The sequence below is a fragment of the Pan troglodytes genome, chromosome 12, assembly GCF_028858775.2.
Source record: "Pan troglodytes isolate AG18354 chromosome 12, NHGRI_mPanTro3-v2.0_pri, whole genome shotgun sequence".
Lineage (NCBI taxonomy): Eukaryota > Metazoa > Chordata > Mammalia > Primates > Hominidae > Pan > Pan troglodytes.
In genome coordinates, this window is record NC_072410.2 from 84,673,970 (window position 1) to 84,691,921 (window position 17,952).

Sequence of the window (17,952 nt, forward strand, 5' to 3'; positions counted from 1 at the left end):
ACCAAGGCTAATTTTCAGGGCAAAAAGAGGAGAAAATTTCCTAAGCCAAGAGTGGGTAGAACTGGAAGTGGGAAGTGGGGCTGGTTTAAGGACTGTGGAGGGTTCTCCAAAGTGCCACTCTGTCCTGCCTTAGAGCTCATATGCATGCTGGATCATCCTCCACCCCTATCACATCCCCCATTTTCGCTTCATCTAAGCCCCCTGGGATGCTGGAGCACCCACTGCAGGAGGCGCCCAAACTTCCCTTATCACAGTCCATCTCACCTGTGCACACCGTGATTACCTGCTGACTTGTCTGCATTCCTGAATAGACCGGAAGCTTCAAAAAGGAAGAAACCCTGCCTTTTTGGTTACTTATTCACCCTGCTTCTCAGCATCCTCTGGCACTATCTCAGTAAAGATTTCTTGAACAAGTTATTAATCTGGCCACAAGCCCAAATTTCTTTCTATATCCCTCTAATGCTCAAATTAAAGTTTGAGTGTGAGAATGTACCCGAGCCTCACACAGTTATTTATGGTGGATACACAAAATAATAATAATCCTGGGTCAAAGCTGCTTTCCTGTAGCTTTCACTAAATAGTCTTCATTCTGATCCAAAGACCAAGAGAGAATACATCTTTTCCCTATTCTCTGTGGTACCCCTTTAGGTATGTGACATGAGCTGTCATGTCCTCTGTACCTTTTATTCTCTGAGTTAACCAACTGTACTTCCTTCAACAATTATGCATGACATATGAATTATTTACTCATTTATTCAACAAATATCTTACGGCATGGTCTATGTATAAAGCACTGTGCCAAGGCAGTGGGGGTGAGCAAAGGCATGGCACAGACGCTGCCCTAAAGAAGTCTATGGTCCACCATGGTTGTGCTCTTCCCACTCTCTGGGGTTTCTTGAATTGGTCAATGTCCCTTTCCAGATGTGGTTTCCTGAAGTGGACAATGTATTTCGAAGTAGTCTGACCAACACAGAGTTCAGAACTATAACTCATGATCTAGATCCTCTGCTTCCAAAAACTTTTGATTGTTCATGTTATCCTTAGACAAATGCTCAGGGTGTACTAATCGTGTGTGTGTGTGTGTGTGTGTGTGTGTGTGTGTGTGATGTAAAGAGACATTTGGCTAACATTTTTGTAAGATGCTTGTTCTTTATGCTTAAACCAAATATGTGGTAGTATTTCTGGTGATCAAATCCTTACACATCCTTATCTTGAGTCCCTCTCCTGCTCCAAAAACCTCTTAGGAATAAGCGGATTGCAATTTTCTTCATATCAAACTGAACTCATAAGAATGGACAAATTCTTTTAAAAAACAACCCAGGATATTTTGTACTGCCGCTAATGGTTCTTTATGATGTTTCTGAAAATAATTGGAAGGGAAGCATGGACATCTGGCATGTGAATGAAGCTGTTTCTAATTAGGAGGGCTGTTTGTCTTCAAAGCAGAGAGAGCACTGGGGTACTCTTGGATGTGCTCTTCTTTGATGATGCTTGCTCAGGGCCTGGCAGCCTCCAACCTTCACCTATTTGAAGCCTGGGGTCCGTGGGTAGGGGGTAGGCCAACTCCTTTTAGCTTCTGCCCTAAATAACTTTGGTCCTTAAATTCCTTCAGGCGTTGGGCTTTTAACTTTGGTGTTTGCTTTGAAGCTGAAAAATGTGATTTTTTGTTGTTGTTGTTATGCTGTTTCCTGGGTACTTTCCATCTGTGCAGGAGACAGTATCACCAGGAGCCATAAGGTCAGCAGAAGAGAAAGTGCCTCTCATCCGTGACAGCTGGGATAAATGTGGGAGAACTCAGTCAGACTTGGGTGGTCAGGAGACCCAGGAACAACTCCAGAAAAAGCGGAGTGCCTGAGAGTCATTCTGTTTTCTACTCCTTTTTTTTTTTTTTTTTTTTTTTTGAGACAGAGTTTTGCTCTTGTCGCCTGGGCTGGAGTGCAGTGGCGCGATCTCGGCTCACTGCAACCTCCGCCTCCTGGGTTCAAGTGATTCTCCTGCCTCACCTCCTGAGTAGCTGGGATTACAGGTGCCCACCACCATGTCCAGCTTATTTTTGTAGTTTCAGTAGAGACGGGGTTTCACCATGTTGTCCAGGCTGGTCTCGAACTCCTGACTTCAGGTGATCCACCCACCTCAGCCTCCCAGAGTGTTGGGATTTCAGGTGTGAGCCACTGCCTTGTTTTCTACTCCTAATATAATTTGTAGAAGGTGTTGTGCTGAGGACACACTGGTCATTTCACTGTTTAATATTTTCTAGTAATTTTTCTTTTAAACAGGTAAATAAATACTTACCTGTTTAATATTTTCTGGTAATTTTATCTTTTTTTTTTTTCTTTCTTTTTTGAGACAGAGTCTCACTCTGTCGCCCAGGCTGCAGTGCAGTGGTGCGATCTCGGCTCACTGCAAGCTCCACCTCCTGGGCTCACGCCATTCTCCTGCCTCAGCCTTCGGAGTAGCTGGGACTACAAGCGCCCGCCACCATGCCCGGCTAATTTTTTGTGTGTTTTTAGTAGAGACGGGGTTTCACCGTGTTAGCCAGGATGGTCTCAATCTCCTGACCTCGTGATCCACCCGCCTTGGCCTCCCAAAGTCCTGGAATTACAGGCGTGAGCCACTGCGCACAGCCAACATCTCCTTATTTAGCCAGTATTAGGCACCAAATATGTGCCAGGGACTTTAAACTTTAGAAAGAACTATTCTCATAAGTGTCTTAAAAAGCATCTGTAGTTTCTTGTTCTCTACATGGTTCCCAACGCACATACTGTGGCTCACTAACATTGCCCTGGATATAATGACCCCTCTCTGAGGGCAGTTGAGGTCAGGAACTTTAGAAACCTCCCGAGTGTTGTTTCTTATCCTAGGAATTCGTGGGCATGGAAGACAGGCCTTGAGAAGGCTGTTGCCATGAACTCCCCACTGTATTTCTAGAAATTCCATATAGAACCCCGTGATACCTATAGCTATGTCTGAAAATCAGTGTTCTTAGTGAAAATAGAATTAATTTAAAAAAATGGTTACACGGACATTTTTTCTGATTGCAATGTTCTCACCAAAGATATTCTTTGTTACATATCCTCAACCAAAGAAATCTGGAAAAAAAGAAGCACAAACTAAGAGATTAAAATCATCTACAATTCCATCATGCAGAGGAAACTACAGGTAAAATGTTGCTGTATACATCTCTTAATCTTTCTAGATCTGTTTTGTTTAACAACAGTTTTATAGCCTACTTTTTATGTAACAATATATTATGAACATTTTTCCAGGCCATTGCCTTTTCTTCTATGGTATAATTGTAATGGCTGCATAGTATTCCATTGTATGTATGTACCATTATTGATTTCACTAATTGCATACTATTAGACTTTCACATTATTCCCATTTTTTTTTCACAAAAATATACTGGGGTAAAAATTATTGTTTCTAACTCTTTATTCCCATTATTTCCTTATAATAATTCCCAGAAGTAGACTTTCTGGGTAAAAAGATAAGCCAAAATTTAAGCCTTTTGAAATGTACATAGAGAAGCCTCGGGTTTTGAGTAGAAAGGTCTTTGTCCCTAGCTCTAACCCAACTGTGGGACCTTGGGCCTAACTACTCCATCTGTTAAATGGGGAGCATGGTCATACGCCCCATTGCATTTCAACAGCTGATTCTGACAAGATACCGCTGACTGTCTGCCCAGCAGCCATTCTTCACTTCATTCCAACAAACCCTGATTTTTTTCAAATATTCACCCCTTCCCCATTGCAGTCTTTGTACTTCCAGGTTAGGCCTAAATTGTCTAAGTATAATCTCATCCCCCTGCCAGTGAGAGGTTCAGGAATAGGCATATGGACCAATTAGGTTTAATAAGATTTATGGGGAAGTTTGCTGGGGCTTCTGGAAAATTCTCCACCTTTAAGAGAGGGCCATAGGAAAAGAGAGTCTCTCCCTATGGATGTTGTCAAGCTTGGCCCTATTATTGCAATAGCCATGTTATCCCCAGCCTGAGAATTAAACAACACAGATGAGGCAGAGCTGAGAATCCCAAGGAAATGGGATTGGAACTGCTGAATTAGGCAAACTTGAAGCTTGCCCTGCCTCTAAATTTCCAGTTATGAGACCGAATTCTGATGGCGTACACTCTTGGAATCAGTTAACTTTAATTTATAACCCCAGTTCTGATCATCATCTGTTTAATTTTCTTTCTTAATTATAGTAAATGTTTTTTTCTCTCATGGGCTTTCCTTCCAACTTCTTGTATCCTTCGCTTTCCCAATTTTGAAAAAAAAAAAAAATGATGCCTCAAGGGAATATTTGAGTGAAAACGATAGGCCTTATGCCAACAGTTCAGAAATGACTCATTTAAATCTGAAGAACTAAGAGAGCCCAACCCAGGCCTTCCAATTTGGTCATAGAATCAGAAGATTTTTCAAGTCAGAAGGAACCTTGATGCTCAACAAGTCCTAATCCCATTTCGTAAATGAGGAAACTGAGGTTCAGAAAGATATTATGAAAGTGCCAGACAGCTGGGTACTCCCCAGGCAGCACCTTCACAAGACTTACCTGGTACCCCAGTTTGACTCCTGTCATATTTCAGTGGGGGGGATTTAAGCCAAAATATATCACAATTGGTTCTTTGAACCCTTTGTTTCCTGGCAAATCAAAGTTCCCCATTTGTAGCAAGAACTCAAAGAGCAATGTTCCTATCACCACACTGGAAGTCCAGTCTTCTTTTAGACCTCACTAGTGATTTCTTTCTAGAAGTCCCTAGGGAAAGTCCTCACAAATAATCCAGACTTCTCTCTGCAGTGCCTGTGCTCTTGGTCTGCACCCCTTGCTACCTTCTGCTACTTCAATTATTATTTCTTCGTGCTCCTTTCTCACAATCCAGGCTGCTGTCAACCGCCCCCCGCCCCCGCCCCACCCACCCACTGCAACTCTATCTCTGCTCAGCCGGTGAGCCATTGTCCAGGTTCCTTCTGGCTGTCTCTGGATTGCCACTTATTCATGTTCTTTTCCCTTTCTAGCATGAAGAAAAACTCCTGTTCCATGGCAGCTGATTTCTCCCAGGAGATCTGGGCCTCTGGTGGGCAAATTGCTGCTCTCTTCCCCAGCAAGCTTCTCCTTGGAACACATGTGCACTCGGGGGAATGGGTTTGACCAGGGCTGGTTCCAACCCCGCATTACACTGTCTGTGGGATCACATCTCTTTCCAACATCCAATTCTGACTCCCAGTCCCCTCTGTTTAGCTGCTTCTTCACATAGGATGCTTCTCAGAAACTTCACTTCCAAATTATGGGGTGGGATTCAAGCTGGAATTCTTCATCTATGATGAAATTTTAAAATGGTATTCAAAGCTTTGTGCAAAATAGCATTTTATGGTACGTAAACCTCTAATTTTTATCAGACTCTCAAAGGGGTCTGCTAGAGACCACGGGCCTCTAAAGCTCTTTAAGTTCTAATGTTCTGTGACCCTGTGATTGCATAATATGATTTTGTGGCAAATTTGCCAAAAGCAGAAGCATTCAGTCACTCTCCCAAACTGCTCTATTACATTCCTAAGTGAGTACAAGAGTGTATGCAAGAATTTTAGCCTTATTCGCACAGAAGATATTATATTAAGAGAATAACCAAGGATTCAGCATCAAAAGCTTTATCAGCAAGATATTAGTACTCTACCTAGAAGACTATTCCAACCTCAAGTACTATAAATATTAGGAGATCTTTATTTTCATAGCAGCAAGATCTTGGAAACTGTAATGGTGAAAAAAAGATGGTGCTTAGAACTCCTGCCTCCCTTTTTAGTTGCTCTTTCTGTTCAAGGAGTGGGATGCATGGGAAAGGTGGCCTGGCTCCCTTCTCCTCTGTGTAGCCTGTAGTTCTACGATTGGCCCCTAGACGGCGATCTTGTGTTAGTGAGGGGCATGATAGCTAAATGAAGTGGGAGCCAGCAGTGACTGATGGCTGAAACTGTCAACAGATCAAATGGTAAGAAGTAAATAGTAGTCATTTTTAACCATGGTTGCAAGATGAAATTGGAAAAGTAACACAAAATCTTCCTATATTACTTAGAAGGAAATTTGGAAACACTTAGAATTAGTCTGTGTATTGAAAACATGATTTAAGTGTGATATTTAGAGGAAACTGTCAATTAAAAAATTTTTTTAAATTATGGTAAAATACATATAACATAAAGTTTGCCACATTAACCATTTTATAAATGTGCAGTTTTTAAACCAAGTGCACAATCGGTAGTGTTAAGTGCATTCATGTTGTTGTCCAACCAATCTCCAGAACTCTTTCCATCTTGCAAAGGTGGAACTCTGCATCCATTAAACAGCAACTTTCCATTACCTCCTGTCCCAGCCCCTGGCAAACAGTATTCTACTTTCCATCTCTATGAATTTGAGTGCCTCAGAGAAGTGGAAAAAAGTATTTGTCTTTTTGTCACTGGCTTATTTCACTTAGTATAATATTCTCAAGTGGGACCTGCCAATTTTCATTACAAAATTATTTTTTAATTTGTAAAGAAAAACTGGCAATTAGTAAAAACCATAAGACTGGACATTGTCTCATGCTCACAGCTTCACAGGCAAATGCACTCATTCAAACCAGTGTAAGTGAAAACCTCCATCCACAAGACCCACCAGGAGGTCTCATAAAGCTCTATTAAACATGCAAACTCACAAGACTGCCAAGGCCCACTCTAGACAGCAGTTGACCCAGAAGATTCATAGGCCAGGAGGCAGAGCATGTCAGTAGGGCACATCCAGACTTCCTCTTCTGCGGGACCTCGCAGCAGACCACAAAGCCATCCACACAGTGGGCAGAAGCTATTCTCTTTGGCCCCCATGTGGACTGAGTTGTGAAGAAATGAGACTCACATCAGTGGGGTGTGGAGGCCACACTATATGAGAGGCCCTGTATTTCACAGCAGCTAATATCTCTTGGAGGAACTCCATGGCCATAACTTTCATGGTCTTCTCAAGGTCATGCCAGTTACAAGGGTCACTGCACTTAGGGAAACTCGAAAATATGGCTTCTTCTCTGGTATTTATAGTTTTCCCAATCCAGATAGGATTTACCAATCAGGGCCCACTTGTACTTTCCTTTATCAGGTTTCCATGGGAACAGAGCTAGGAAGTTAGCCAAAAATCAAATGCTCATGCAAAACTGGAAAGGGTTTTGTTAATCCTTTATTCACTGCCCTTCACATGGTTAGATTACAAAGTCTGACAAAGCATCTAGTTAAATAGAAAGGAGTCAGAATGACAAACTGATATGAAGAACTAAATTACACAATGGCATTTGTCATCTCTTATTTGTTACAGCTGCTTTGGTATTCAAAATGGATGCAACTTTGCACAATGCCTGGTTACTTCTGGGGAAAAGTTTCCATTTCAAAGCTTCATAAGAGAATAAATTATATTTGGGGGGTGGATTTAAATACAATTGGAAGAGGGTTTCTCTCTAAAGTAATTTCTATAGAAAATAGTAAACAGAGATTAAGAGAGCAAGGAAAAACAAATCTGGGCTCCAGAAGGAAGCCAGTTAAGAAAGTTGACTGCCAGAGGGCTGGTAATTCAAGAACAAGATGAGAGATATGGTTTGGGGGAGCCCCTTTCTTTATCCCTCACCTCTTTGGTTCTCCCTACACCTTCTGCTGAAGTTTGGGATTCTGTAACTAGAGATAAATCTGTTCATTCCACAATGACATGTAAAACTTAATGTACAAATACCTTAAGAGAGAATTATTACAAAGTCTAAGAACGCAGAATCACAAAATGTTTAAGTAGAAAGGAGTCACAGAGCTCACCTAGCAAGCTCTTTATCTTATAATGAAGAAACTGGGTCTCAAAGAAGGTAAGCAGCATTCTCCAAGTCACACGGACTGGTAGTAATGGAGCTATGGTGAGAACCTCAGATGCTTGACACACAGCCGATCCAATATTATATTTTTTTCCTAAGAGGGGAAAGAGGAAGCATGTGGAAAGGGAAGAGAGGAGTGCTGACTTGGGAAGAAGGCAGCAGGGCAAGAAGAGGGAAGGCACAAAGGCATTTCTTCCTGGCAGTGGCTGCTCCCTTGTTGCAGGTTAGCTGCCCTTTTTGATGCAAGGCGAGGACTCCACATGGGTAGAAAAGGGCATGGGGCCAGCAATTTGTTAACTCTGATCTTGCTAAAAAGGAGTCTCTTTTTAATCTTCAAAAGAGAAAGTGATTTGCTCTTTAATCATTCTTCAGGGGCTTTGGAACTGCACATAGAAAAACTATGACTTCCTCAGGATACAAAATCAATGTGCAAAAATCCCAAGCATTCCTATACACCAACAATAGACAAGCAGAGAGCCAAATCATGAGTGAATCTCATTCACAATTGCTACAAAGATAATAAAATACCTAGGAATACAACTTACAAGGGATGTGAAGGACCTCTTCAAGGAGAACTATAAACCACTGTTCAAGGGAATAAGAGAGGACATAAACAAATGGAAAAACATTCCATGCTCATGGATAGGAAGAATCAATATCATGAAAATGGCCAAAGTAATTTATAGATTCAATGCTATTCTCATCAAGCTACCAGTGACTTTCTTCACAGAATTAGTAAAAACTACTTTAAATTTCGTATGGAACCAAAAAGGAGCCTGTATAGCCAAGACAATTCTAAGCAAAAAGATTAAAGACGGAGGCATCATGCTACCTGACTTCAAACTATACTACAAGGCTACAGTAACCAAAACAGCATGGTACTGATACCAAAACAGATATATAGACCAATAGAACAGAACAGAGACCTCAGAAATAACACCACACATCTACAACCATCTGCTATTCAACAAACTTGACAAAAACAAGCAATGGGGAAAGGACTCCCTATTTAATAAACGGTGCTGGGAAAACTGGCTAGCCATATGCAGAAAACAGAAACTGGACCCCCTCCTTATACAAAAATTAACTCAAGATGGATTAAAGTCTTAAATGTAAAACCCAAAACCATAAAAGCCCTAGAGGAAAACCAAGGCAATACCACTTAGGACATAGGCATGGGCAAAGACTTCATGACTAAAACACCAAAAGCAATTGCAACAAAAGCCAAAATTGACAAATGGGATCTAATCAAACTAAAGAGCTTCTGCACAGCAAAAGAAACTATCATCAGAGTGAACAGGCAACCTACAGAATGGGGGAAAATTTTTGCAATCTATCCATCTGACAAAGAGCTAATATCCAGAATCTACAAGGAACTTAAACAAATTTACAAGAAAAAAAACAACCCCATCAAAAAGTGGGCAAAGGATATGAACAGACACTTCTCAAAAGAAGACATTTATGCAGCCAACAAACATATGAAAAAAAGCTCATCATCACTGGTCATTAGAGAAATGCAAATCAAAACCACAATGAGATACCATCTCATGTCAGTTAGAATGGTGATTATTAAAAAGTCAGGAAACAACAGACGCTGGCGAGGCTGTGGAGAAATAGGAATGCTTTTACACTGTTGGTGGGAGTGTAAATTAGTTCTATTGTGGAAGACAGTGTGGCAATTCCTCAAGGATCTAGAACCAGAAATACCATTTGACCCAGCAATCCCATTAATGGGTATATACCCAAAGGATTATAAATCATTCTACTATAATGACACATGGACATGTATGTTTGTTGCAGCACTAGTTACAATAGCAAAGACTTGGAACTGACCCAAATGCCCATCAATGATAGACTGCATAAAGAAAATGTGCCATATATACATCATGGAATACTATGCAGCCATAAAAAAGAATTCATGTTCTTTGCAGGGACATGGACGAAACTGGAAGCCATCATTCTCAGCAAACTAACACAGGAACAGACAGCCAAACACTTCATGTTCTCACTCATAAGTTGGAGTTGAACAATGAGAACACATGGACACAGGGAGGGGAACATCACACACTGGGGCCAGTCGGGAAGTGGGGGCCAAGGGAAGGGAGAGCATTAGAAAAAATACCTAATGCATGCGGGGCTTAAAACCTAGATGATGGGTAGATAGGTGCAGCAAACCACCACGGCACATGTTTACCTATGTAACAAACCTGCACTTTCTGCACATGTATCCCAGAACTTAAAGTAAAAGACAGAAAAGAAAAGAAAAACTGTGACTTCCCAGCACAGAGAAGCCCTGGGTTAGGACCTTCACTCACCTGTCCCAACCAATGGTCTTTTGTAAGGTCAGCATTTGTAGGTGAAATGGCCTGGGTGTATTGTCCTTATACCTCATTCTCTTTGATTGAAGACAGGAATCACCCTCTATATTATCCATTAAAGATAAATTAAGACGTTTCTGGATCTTCATTTACGATAGAGAGACCATGGTGAGGAGAAATGTGAAAGATTTTTGCAAAGCCACTGTCAGACTGGGAGTAATGAAGAGATGAAGAAGAGGGCCGTGAGAAGTAGCCAGTCCTTGAGAGAGGGAAGGGCCAATTTGAGAGATGGAAGAGGAAAGTTTGGCCTGGCCCAAAGAAGATCCTATGTGAACAGAGAAGCCAGGTGTCCTGTTGGACTGAGCTCAAGAACAGGATCTGAAGAGGGCCAGTGAAAGGACCTCGCTTCTCTAGCTGAAGGAACTGAGAGCAAGAACTGCAATCCCTACTTGAGGAAAGGCTCTGGGAACGAGAAATCAGAGGAGACACACTGTGCCAGGAAGGGCTCGAATAGGGGAAACCATCAGCCCAGCTGAGCACGGCCGACCCTCCACTTGCAACCTGCACAAATCAGCATTGAGTTCCTGCCCAGAGGAGCTTCACACACCAGTGAAGGCCCACTAGACAGTGGGTATTCTTCTTTGTAACCCCACTCTCTGGAGGTACTAAGCATAGAGTAAGTTATTCAATGTGGCTGAACAAATATAGCCTATGCAGAATGCCGCTAATGCCTCAATATTTTCTCCAATTTTTCCAGGGCATTCTTAATTTGGGACTCATGGCCAATCAATAAACCCTGATTTTTGGTTCAGAAAATGTGCTTTCTCTAGACACTTGAAGAGTTGGGGAAAGTTATAACCATGAGGAGGAAGCATGGGGTCTCTAGAGGTGACAGTCCTCCAGAAAAGGAGTCCTTGAAAAGAACAGGGATCTCTTGCTCTTGTGTGTGTGTGCACTTGCATCCCCCAGGTCCTCTCTGAGGACCCAGTTAGGTTTTTTTTTTTTTTGGTTGGTGACATCTGGCAGCATTCAGCCTCTCCTCCGAGCTAATGCTCAAGAAAAGCTAAGCTGACCCTGTGTCACTAAATTGTCACCAGCTGTGTCTAACTTTAAAAATCTGTGATTAATACGAGAGCTGAATGTTGCTTATTAACCAAACACAGCTTATTAATCATTCACAGGTATGTGGTAATGCTTCCAAAGACATGCCCTGGCAGCTAAGAATGTACGGGCTTTTACAAAGAGATCAACAATAGAACAGGAGAAATTCTACCAGACGCAAAAAGAAAAGGGCAAGGGAGAATATAAACGTTTGCCTAACTCACTGATCTGTTTAAACTGCCTTTTAATGCTTAGAAAATAGAAAGGATGGCACGATCCTTTGATGAAAGGAGGCTGTTTATGTCAGAAGAAGTCCAGACCTCTCACAGTGATGAGGGGAGAATAAAAAAGCTGCAACATCAGGCGGGTAGTCCCAGTTTCCTCCCTCAGTTCCGTGCCAACAGCCTAAGGGTGCTCGTCTGGCAGGGTCTGTCCTTTTTCACGTCTTTGGAGCTCATCAGTTTTTGGGTTCAGCTCTCTGGAGGTGGTGTCCTCTCTAAAATCTAGAATGTAGGCACCACCTGGGACCCCTTCTGCCAAAGGAGATACAAGCAGAGCTGGAGGTCAACAAACCATGGTGCTCCCACCCTCTTCAATCTTACCTCAGGAAGTGACTGTGGAGACCAAAGGCAGGCTCCTTGGTGGCCCTATCCAAGCTGAGCTGGGAGTGAACATCTGCTGGAATCCCTTGGTAGAAGGCTGGGGGTGCTGTACCAAGAGATTGTCTTTTCAGAAATGTGGTGTGCAATTATGCAAGATTCGAGAGCTCAGCAGAGGAAAAGGGGCTCCTAGCTGGGAAGGAAGAAGTACCCCAGAGCTTTGAAACACACATTTACATGCATAGACACATGCACACACACCCCCCCATGTATTAATACCGTGTATGAATGTACAGATGATCCCTCACTCATGATTTAACAATTTCTTGACTTTATGATGGCACAAAGGCAATGTGTATTTGTAGAAACCATACTTCAAGGAACAACACAACCATTCGATTTTCACTTTCGGTATGGTAGTCAATAAATTACATAAGATGATTTTGCTCAACTGTAGGCTAATCTAAGTGTTCTGAGCATGTTTAAGGTAGGCGAGGGTAAGCTACGATGTTCAGTAGGTCAGGTGTATGAAGTGCATTTTTGACATACGATATTTTCAACTTATGATGGGCTTATAGGAACAAAACCCCATTATCAGTTGAGGAGCATCTGTTTGTGGAGAAATAATCACAATCCTGGAACAACTCATCTGACCAAATTTTCTCATGTTTTGTATCTCAGATTACAGTAGAAACATGATTATTGTAGAAAAAAATCAGGAAATACAGAAAAATATAAAGAAAAAAATAATCCCATCACAGAAAGAAACATTTAACATTTTGCATCTGGCACTCTGGTCTTTGAACTTGGCAGATTTAGTGCTCTTTGTTTTTCAATATTGGAATCACACTCAATATACTGTTTTATTTACGTTGACAATGCACTGCTAACCTACTTTAAGTTATGAAGATATCGTGGACATTTCCCCACGTTTCCACGATTTTTATTGTTGGTATAATATTCATGTTAGGATGTGCTCAACCAGACACTTTAACTACAATCAAGATAAACCTATTTACTCAGAATCTTGGCTCACAGCGTAAGTAAAAATGACTGGATCTCTAGTTGGGCCCTATAATGCGAAAAGTCTCACTACACCAGGACGGTATGTTACTGGAGAATGGAGCAAGCGCAGAACAGGGCAGCCTGCGTTCTGTCTCTCCTGTGTTTCTGGGAAGAGAAGCCATTTTCTCCCCTCCTCCTCTGCTGTGGTTAGATTTGTTTTCTAATCTCTCTCTGTTCATTTGTGGTTTATTGTTTGCCAGAAGTCCCCATGTCTGTTGTTTTGTCATTCTGAAGCGGCTTCGTTGTCTGGGGTAAATACCCAGGGTTCGTTACCTGGCGCCAAGAAAATTTAGGACAGGGACACAAAGGAGGCATTTAGGAGCGCAGGTTTAATAGGCAGAAGAAAGAGAAAGGAGAACAGCTTTCTCTCTAGCGAGAGAGCGGGGCTTCTGAAAGGGAAAGACTTGCTGGGGCGGAATTCTCCAAATTTTTAGGCAGGTTTGAAGAGGCGCTGTCTGATTTACATAGGGCCCACAGATCGGTTCAATTAGGTGTGATGTTTACATAGCAGGAGGAAGGCTGCCTACCTCACCCTCCTCTTACTATGCAAAAGAGCTTTCCACTTGACCGGCGCCATGTTGTCTGTTCCTTAATGTACACGTGGCTGGCACAGAGAAAAGGAAGATGGGCTGGGCGCGGTGGCTCACACCTGTAATCTCAGCACTTTGGGAGGCCGAGGCAGGGGGATCACGAGGTCAGGAGTTCAAGACCAGCCTGACCAACATGGTGAAGCCCCGTCTCTACTAAAAATACAAAATTAACTGGGCATGGTGGTGCATTCCTATAATCCCAGCTACTTGGGAGGCTGAGGCAGGAGTATCGCTTGAACCTGGGAGGTGGAGGTTGCAATGAGCCTCCACCATGCCATTGCATGGTGGAGATCATGCCATTGCACTCCAGCCTGGGCGACAGAGCGAGACTCTGTCTCAAACAACAGCAACAACAACAAAAACAAACTAACTAACCAAAAAAAAAAAAAAAAAAAAGGAAGAGAAGATGGAACCGCCATTTTGAACAGGTGGTATTCCTCTGCTGGCATCTATGTCTGTAGCTTGATTTCACAGGCTGCTCTTTGTTAGAAAGGAAAAGTATTTGGGGCTGCTTTTCATTAAAAGGAAAACCTTACCAAGGACTTCTATACCCTCACTATCTGCCTAAGTAATTTATTTTTAACTTGTGTATCAATTCCTGAGTGGTTCAGAGAATCTTAATAAAGAGGAGGAGGAAGGGTGACCCTCAGCACTTAGGAAAATACGGACACCTCATTCTGGAGTGCCTGAAGTCAGCCTGCAGAAACTCCCTGTGTCTGAGAGGCAGCCCTCGCTCTTCCTGAGCTAGTGGCAGAGGAAAGCGGCTGGAACAGCAGAGTCCTGTAGTGTGGGTGGGAGGTTTAACTCACGCTCCTTCCTATCTGTTCCCACTTAAAACCATCTGGGCTGTGAGGAGGTAATTTTCTAGCCCTTCAACTTGTGTGACCACACACATTCTTTAAAGAGATGTTTACTAGCTTCACAGGATTAAAAACAAATTCTCCTTTAAAAAGTTCAAAAAAAAAAAAAAACCAAAAAAACCTCTCAGTTTTCTCTGTGTTCTCTCTTCTGACTCTCCATAAGAAAGGTATTTGTGGCCTCTCTGAACCATGACTCAGATTTTCACTTGAGTTTTGACTTTTCTCTTTTCCCTACAACTTCCTGTTGCTGCTGTGAAATGCTGTTGCCTGAGAGGGCTTTTCTTTTTTCCCCTGATTTAACTCCAAGGTGATTTATGGGTTCCTGTCTCGATCTATGTCCCAGTAGAGATGAGGGGAAAAAGAGACGGCCAAGACCTTCACGGCCTCCTCATTCTCCTGACCTTAGAGTCCAGCTCACACAGAGGCTGGCTAGGAGTGGAAGTGCCACTTCTCCATGAGGGCGGTCCCCATTCCTGACAGTGCCAACTGAGGATTGTACATATTTTAGGCAGAAAAGCACAGGACCTTTGTTTTTCAGAATTCCACTCTGATTTTTCTTCTTATTTTTTCCCTGTGCTAGTGACCCAGGAATAAAGCTAGGGAAAGAGAAAATGTGATCATTCCGGCCTGGGGAAGGTGAAAGGACAGGATAGCAACAAATAACAGAGAATGATGCATAACAGCATATTGAGAGTCTTTACAGTTTGCAGAGCATTTTCATATCCATTATCTCATTAGCTCCTCACAGCCACCTGCGGGGAAATGCAGCACAGGCATTGTGCTTATCCTGGTCTGCAGACTAGGAGCTGCAGGTCTGCGATGGATGCTGTGAGATGTCACCCAGACCCCTCGTCAGGGCAGAGAAACTCACTCCCCAGCTGTCCAGTGCCCACTGCAAACAGCCACAATTGAGTCCCTCACTGGGAATTCCCCCGCTGAAGGAAGCTGCCTTTGCCAAGGTTATCTCCCTCCCTGGGCCCTGCCTTGATTCCAGGCAACTCTACGGGGCCATCCCAGCTCCAGAACACCCTGTAGGATCAGCTTAGAACCCTAGGATCAGCTGAGAACCTTGTAGCAGCTGCATCAGAGGTCAGCTTCTCTCTCTGCCCAATTCTCTTTTCCTCACTCGCTCCCTCCGGGGGTTGCTCTTGAGAGCTCTCCCTGTTAAACTTCTTGCATGCAAGTCCCCATCTGAAAGTCTTCCAGGGAACCTCACTGTATTGGCCCATTCAGGCTGCCATAACAAAGTACAACAGACTGGTGGCTTAAACGATATAAATTCATTGTCTCACAATTCTAGAGGCCAGAAGTCAGAGATCACAATGTGCTCTGGGACTCTCTTCTTGAGTTGCAGATGGCTGTTTTCTTTGTGTCTTCACGTGGTCTTTGCTCTGTGCACATCTGTGTTTTCAATCTTCTGATAAGGATACCAGTCATATTAGATTACAGCCCTCTCTAACAACCTCATTTTAACTTAATTACCTCTTTAAAGACTCCATATCCAAATACAATTATGTTCTGAGGTACCCGGGGTTCGAGGTATGAGTTTTGGGTGGCCACAATTTAGTTCATGATACCTACCTAACACAATGTTGAAGAGATTGAGTGACATGCCCCAAATAAAGCAGTGTCCCCTTATTTAACAACTTATAAAATATCTTACAGCCCTATGGTTCTCCCTGATCTTCTGCCACTTATACCTTATGTAATGGAATGGGAAGGTATCACTGCCAGGAAATCAAGAATTAGGATCTGGAGTTTCTGTGCTCTGTTCACTACTCCACGTGATCTACCACAGTTGGGAATCTAACTCATTCTGTTCTGCTAAATTGTTGCCAGTGCTCACAAACGCACATTGTAGTGGACAGTTTAATAATATTATTGTTAACTGATGTTATTAATGACCACAAAATGACAAAATTAAGGACACACAAAAAAATCACCTGGAGTATACTCTTGGTGAAGCAATAACACAGGGTACAAAAGAATACAGAATACACAGATCTGGGTCTCTGGGATAAAGACTAGATCCTAAAAATTGTAAGTGATCAGAAAAATACAGAGCTGTATGGTCCCAAGTGGGAAATATTTCATACAATGGTGATCTGACAAGCTTCAAAATTTTTTCATGCGTAATGATGTGATTGTTAAACACTAGATACGCATTGCTGGAAATTTGATTTTCCTTGTCTCCTGACAAATCCACACAGATGAAACGCTAGCTGGAGGAGATTGGGGAGAGAAAAGAATATGATTTTAAATCGAAAGTAGTTTTGCCTTGAAAACAGCATGCTGTAAGCTTGACTTTAGATTCTCACTCCACTCCTTCCTATATTGTGTGCTATGCAAGTGCTTTTGTTTCATTGTGCCTCATTTTTTTCTCAGCTATAAAATGGAGATAACAATTTTTTCGTTGTGGAATTACTGTGAAGATTAAACAGATTTATTTTTTATTTTTATTTTATTTATTTTTTATTTTTTTGAGATGGAGTCTCGCTCTGTCGCCCAGGCTAGAGTGCAGTGGCACAATCTCGGCTCACTGCAAGCTCTGCCTCCTGGGTTCACGCCATTCTCCTGCCTCAGCCTCCCGAGTAGCTGGGACTACAGGCGCCTGCCACTATGCCCGGCTAATTTTTGTATTTTTAGTAGAGACGGGGTTTCACCGTGTTAAACAGGATGGTCTCGATCTCCTGACCTTGTGATCCTCCCGCCTCGGCCTCCCAAATTGCTGGGATTACAGGCTTGAGCCACTGCGCCCGGCCCAGATTTATTTTTTAAATGTAAAGCACCCTGCACAGTGCTGGTGTATAGCAGGAACTCCACAAGTGTTAGTTTCTGGCTCATTAGAGAGAAAACCTCTCCTGCTAATCAATGCATTGCTACGGCTGCCAGCAAAATGAAAGACCTTCAATGCCACCCCCAAATCTATCCCTTATGCATAAGGGAGGTGGATATTCTCTTTCAACTTCAGGATTGCCGGTGGAGGCCTCTGCATCACTGCACTGACCCCGGCAATAATCCTGCTAGCTGATCTTTCAGGGTCCCCAGAACACCAGAAGTTCTAAAGGGTTAATGCACGCAATGGATAAGGAAGAGAATAAACCAAATAAGAGAAAGAGAGAGAGAGCACTATACAGATGAGTCTTTCTTTTTTCTTTTTTTTTAACTTTTATTTTCGGTTCAGGAGTATATGTATAAGTTTGTTACCTAGGTAAACTTGTGTCATGGGGGTTTGCTGTACAGATTATTTCATCACCCAAGTACTAAGCCTAGTACCCAAAAGTTATTTCTTCTGATCCTCGCCTTCCTGCCACACTCCACCCTCAAATAGGCCCCAATGTCTGTTGCTCCCCTCTTTGCGTCCGTGTGTTCTCATCATTTAGCTCCCACTTTTAAGTGAGAACATGAGGTATTTGGTTTTCTGTTTCTGCGTGAATTTACTAAGGATAGTGGCCCCCAGCTCCATTCATATTTCTGCAAAGCACATGATCTGGTTTTTTTTAAGGCAGCATAGTATTCCATGGTATATATGTATCACATTTTCTTTATCTGATCTGCCACTGA

At 42.5% G+C, this 17,952-nt stretch overlaps 1 protein-coding gene across 1 annotated transcript in view; it reads right to left on the reverse strand.

The window, feature by feature from the left end:
• RMDN2 (regulator of microtubule dynamics 2) overlaps window positions 1–17,952 on the reverse strand; it is a 207,192-nt gene that overhangs the window by 9,733 nt on the left and 179,507 nt on the right. The gene's annotated exons all lie outside the window — the stretch shown is intronic.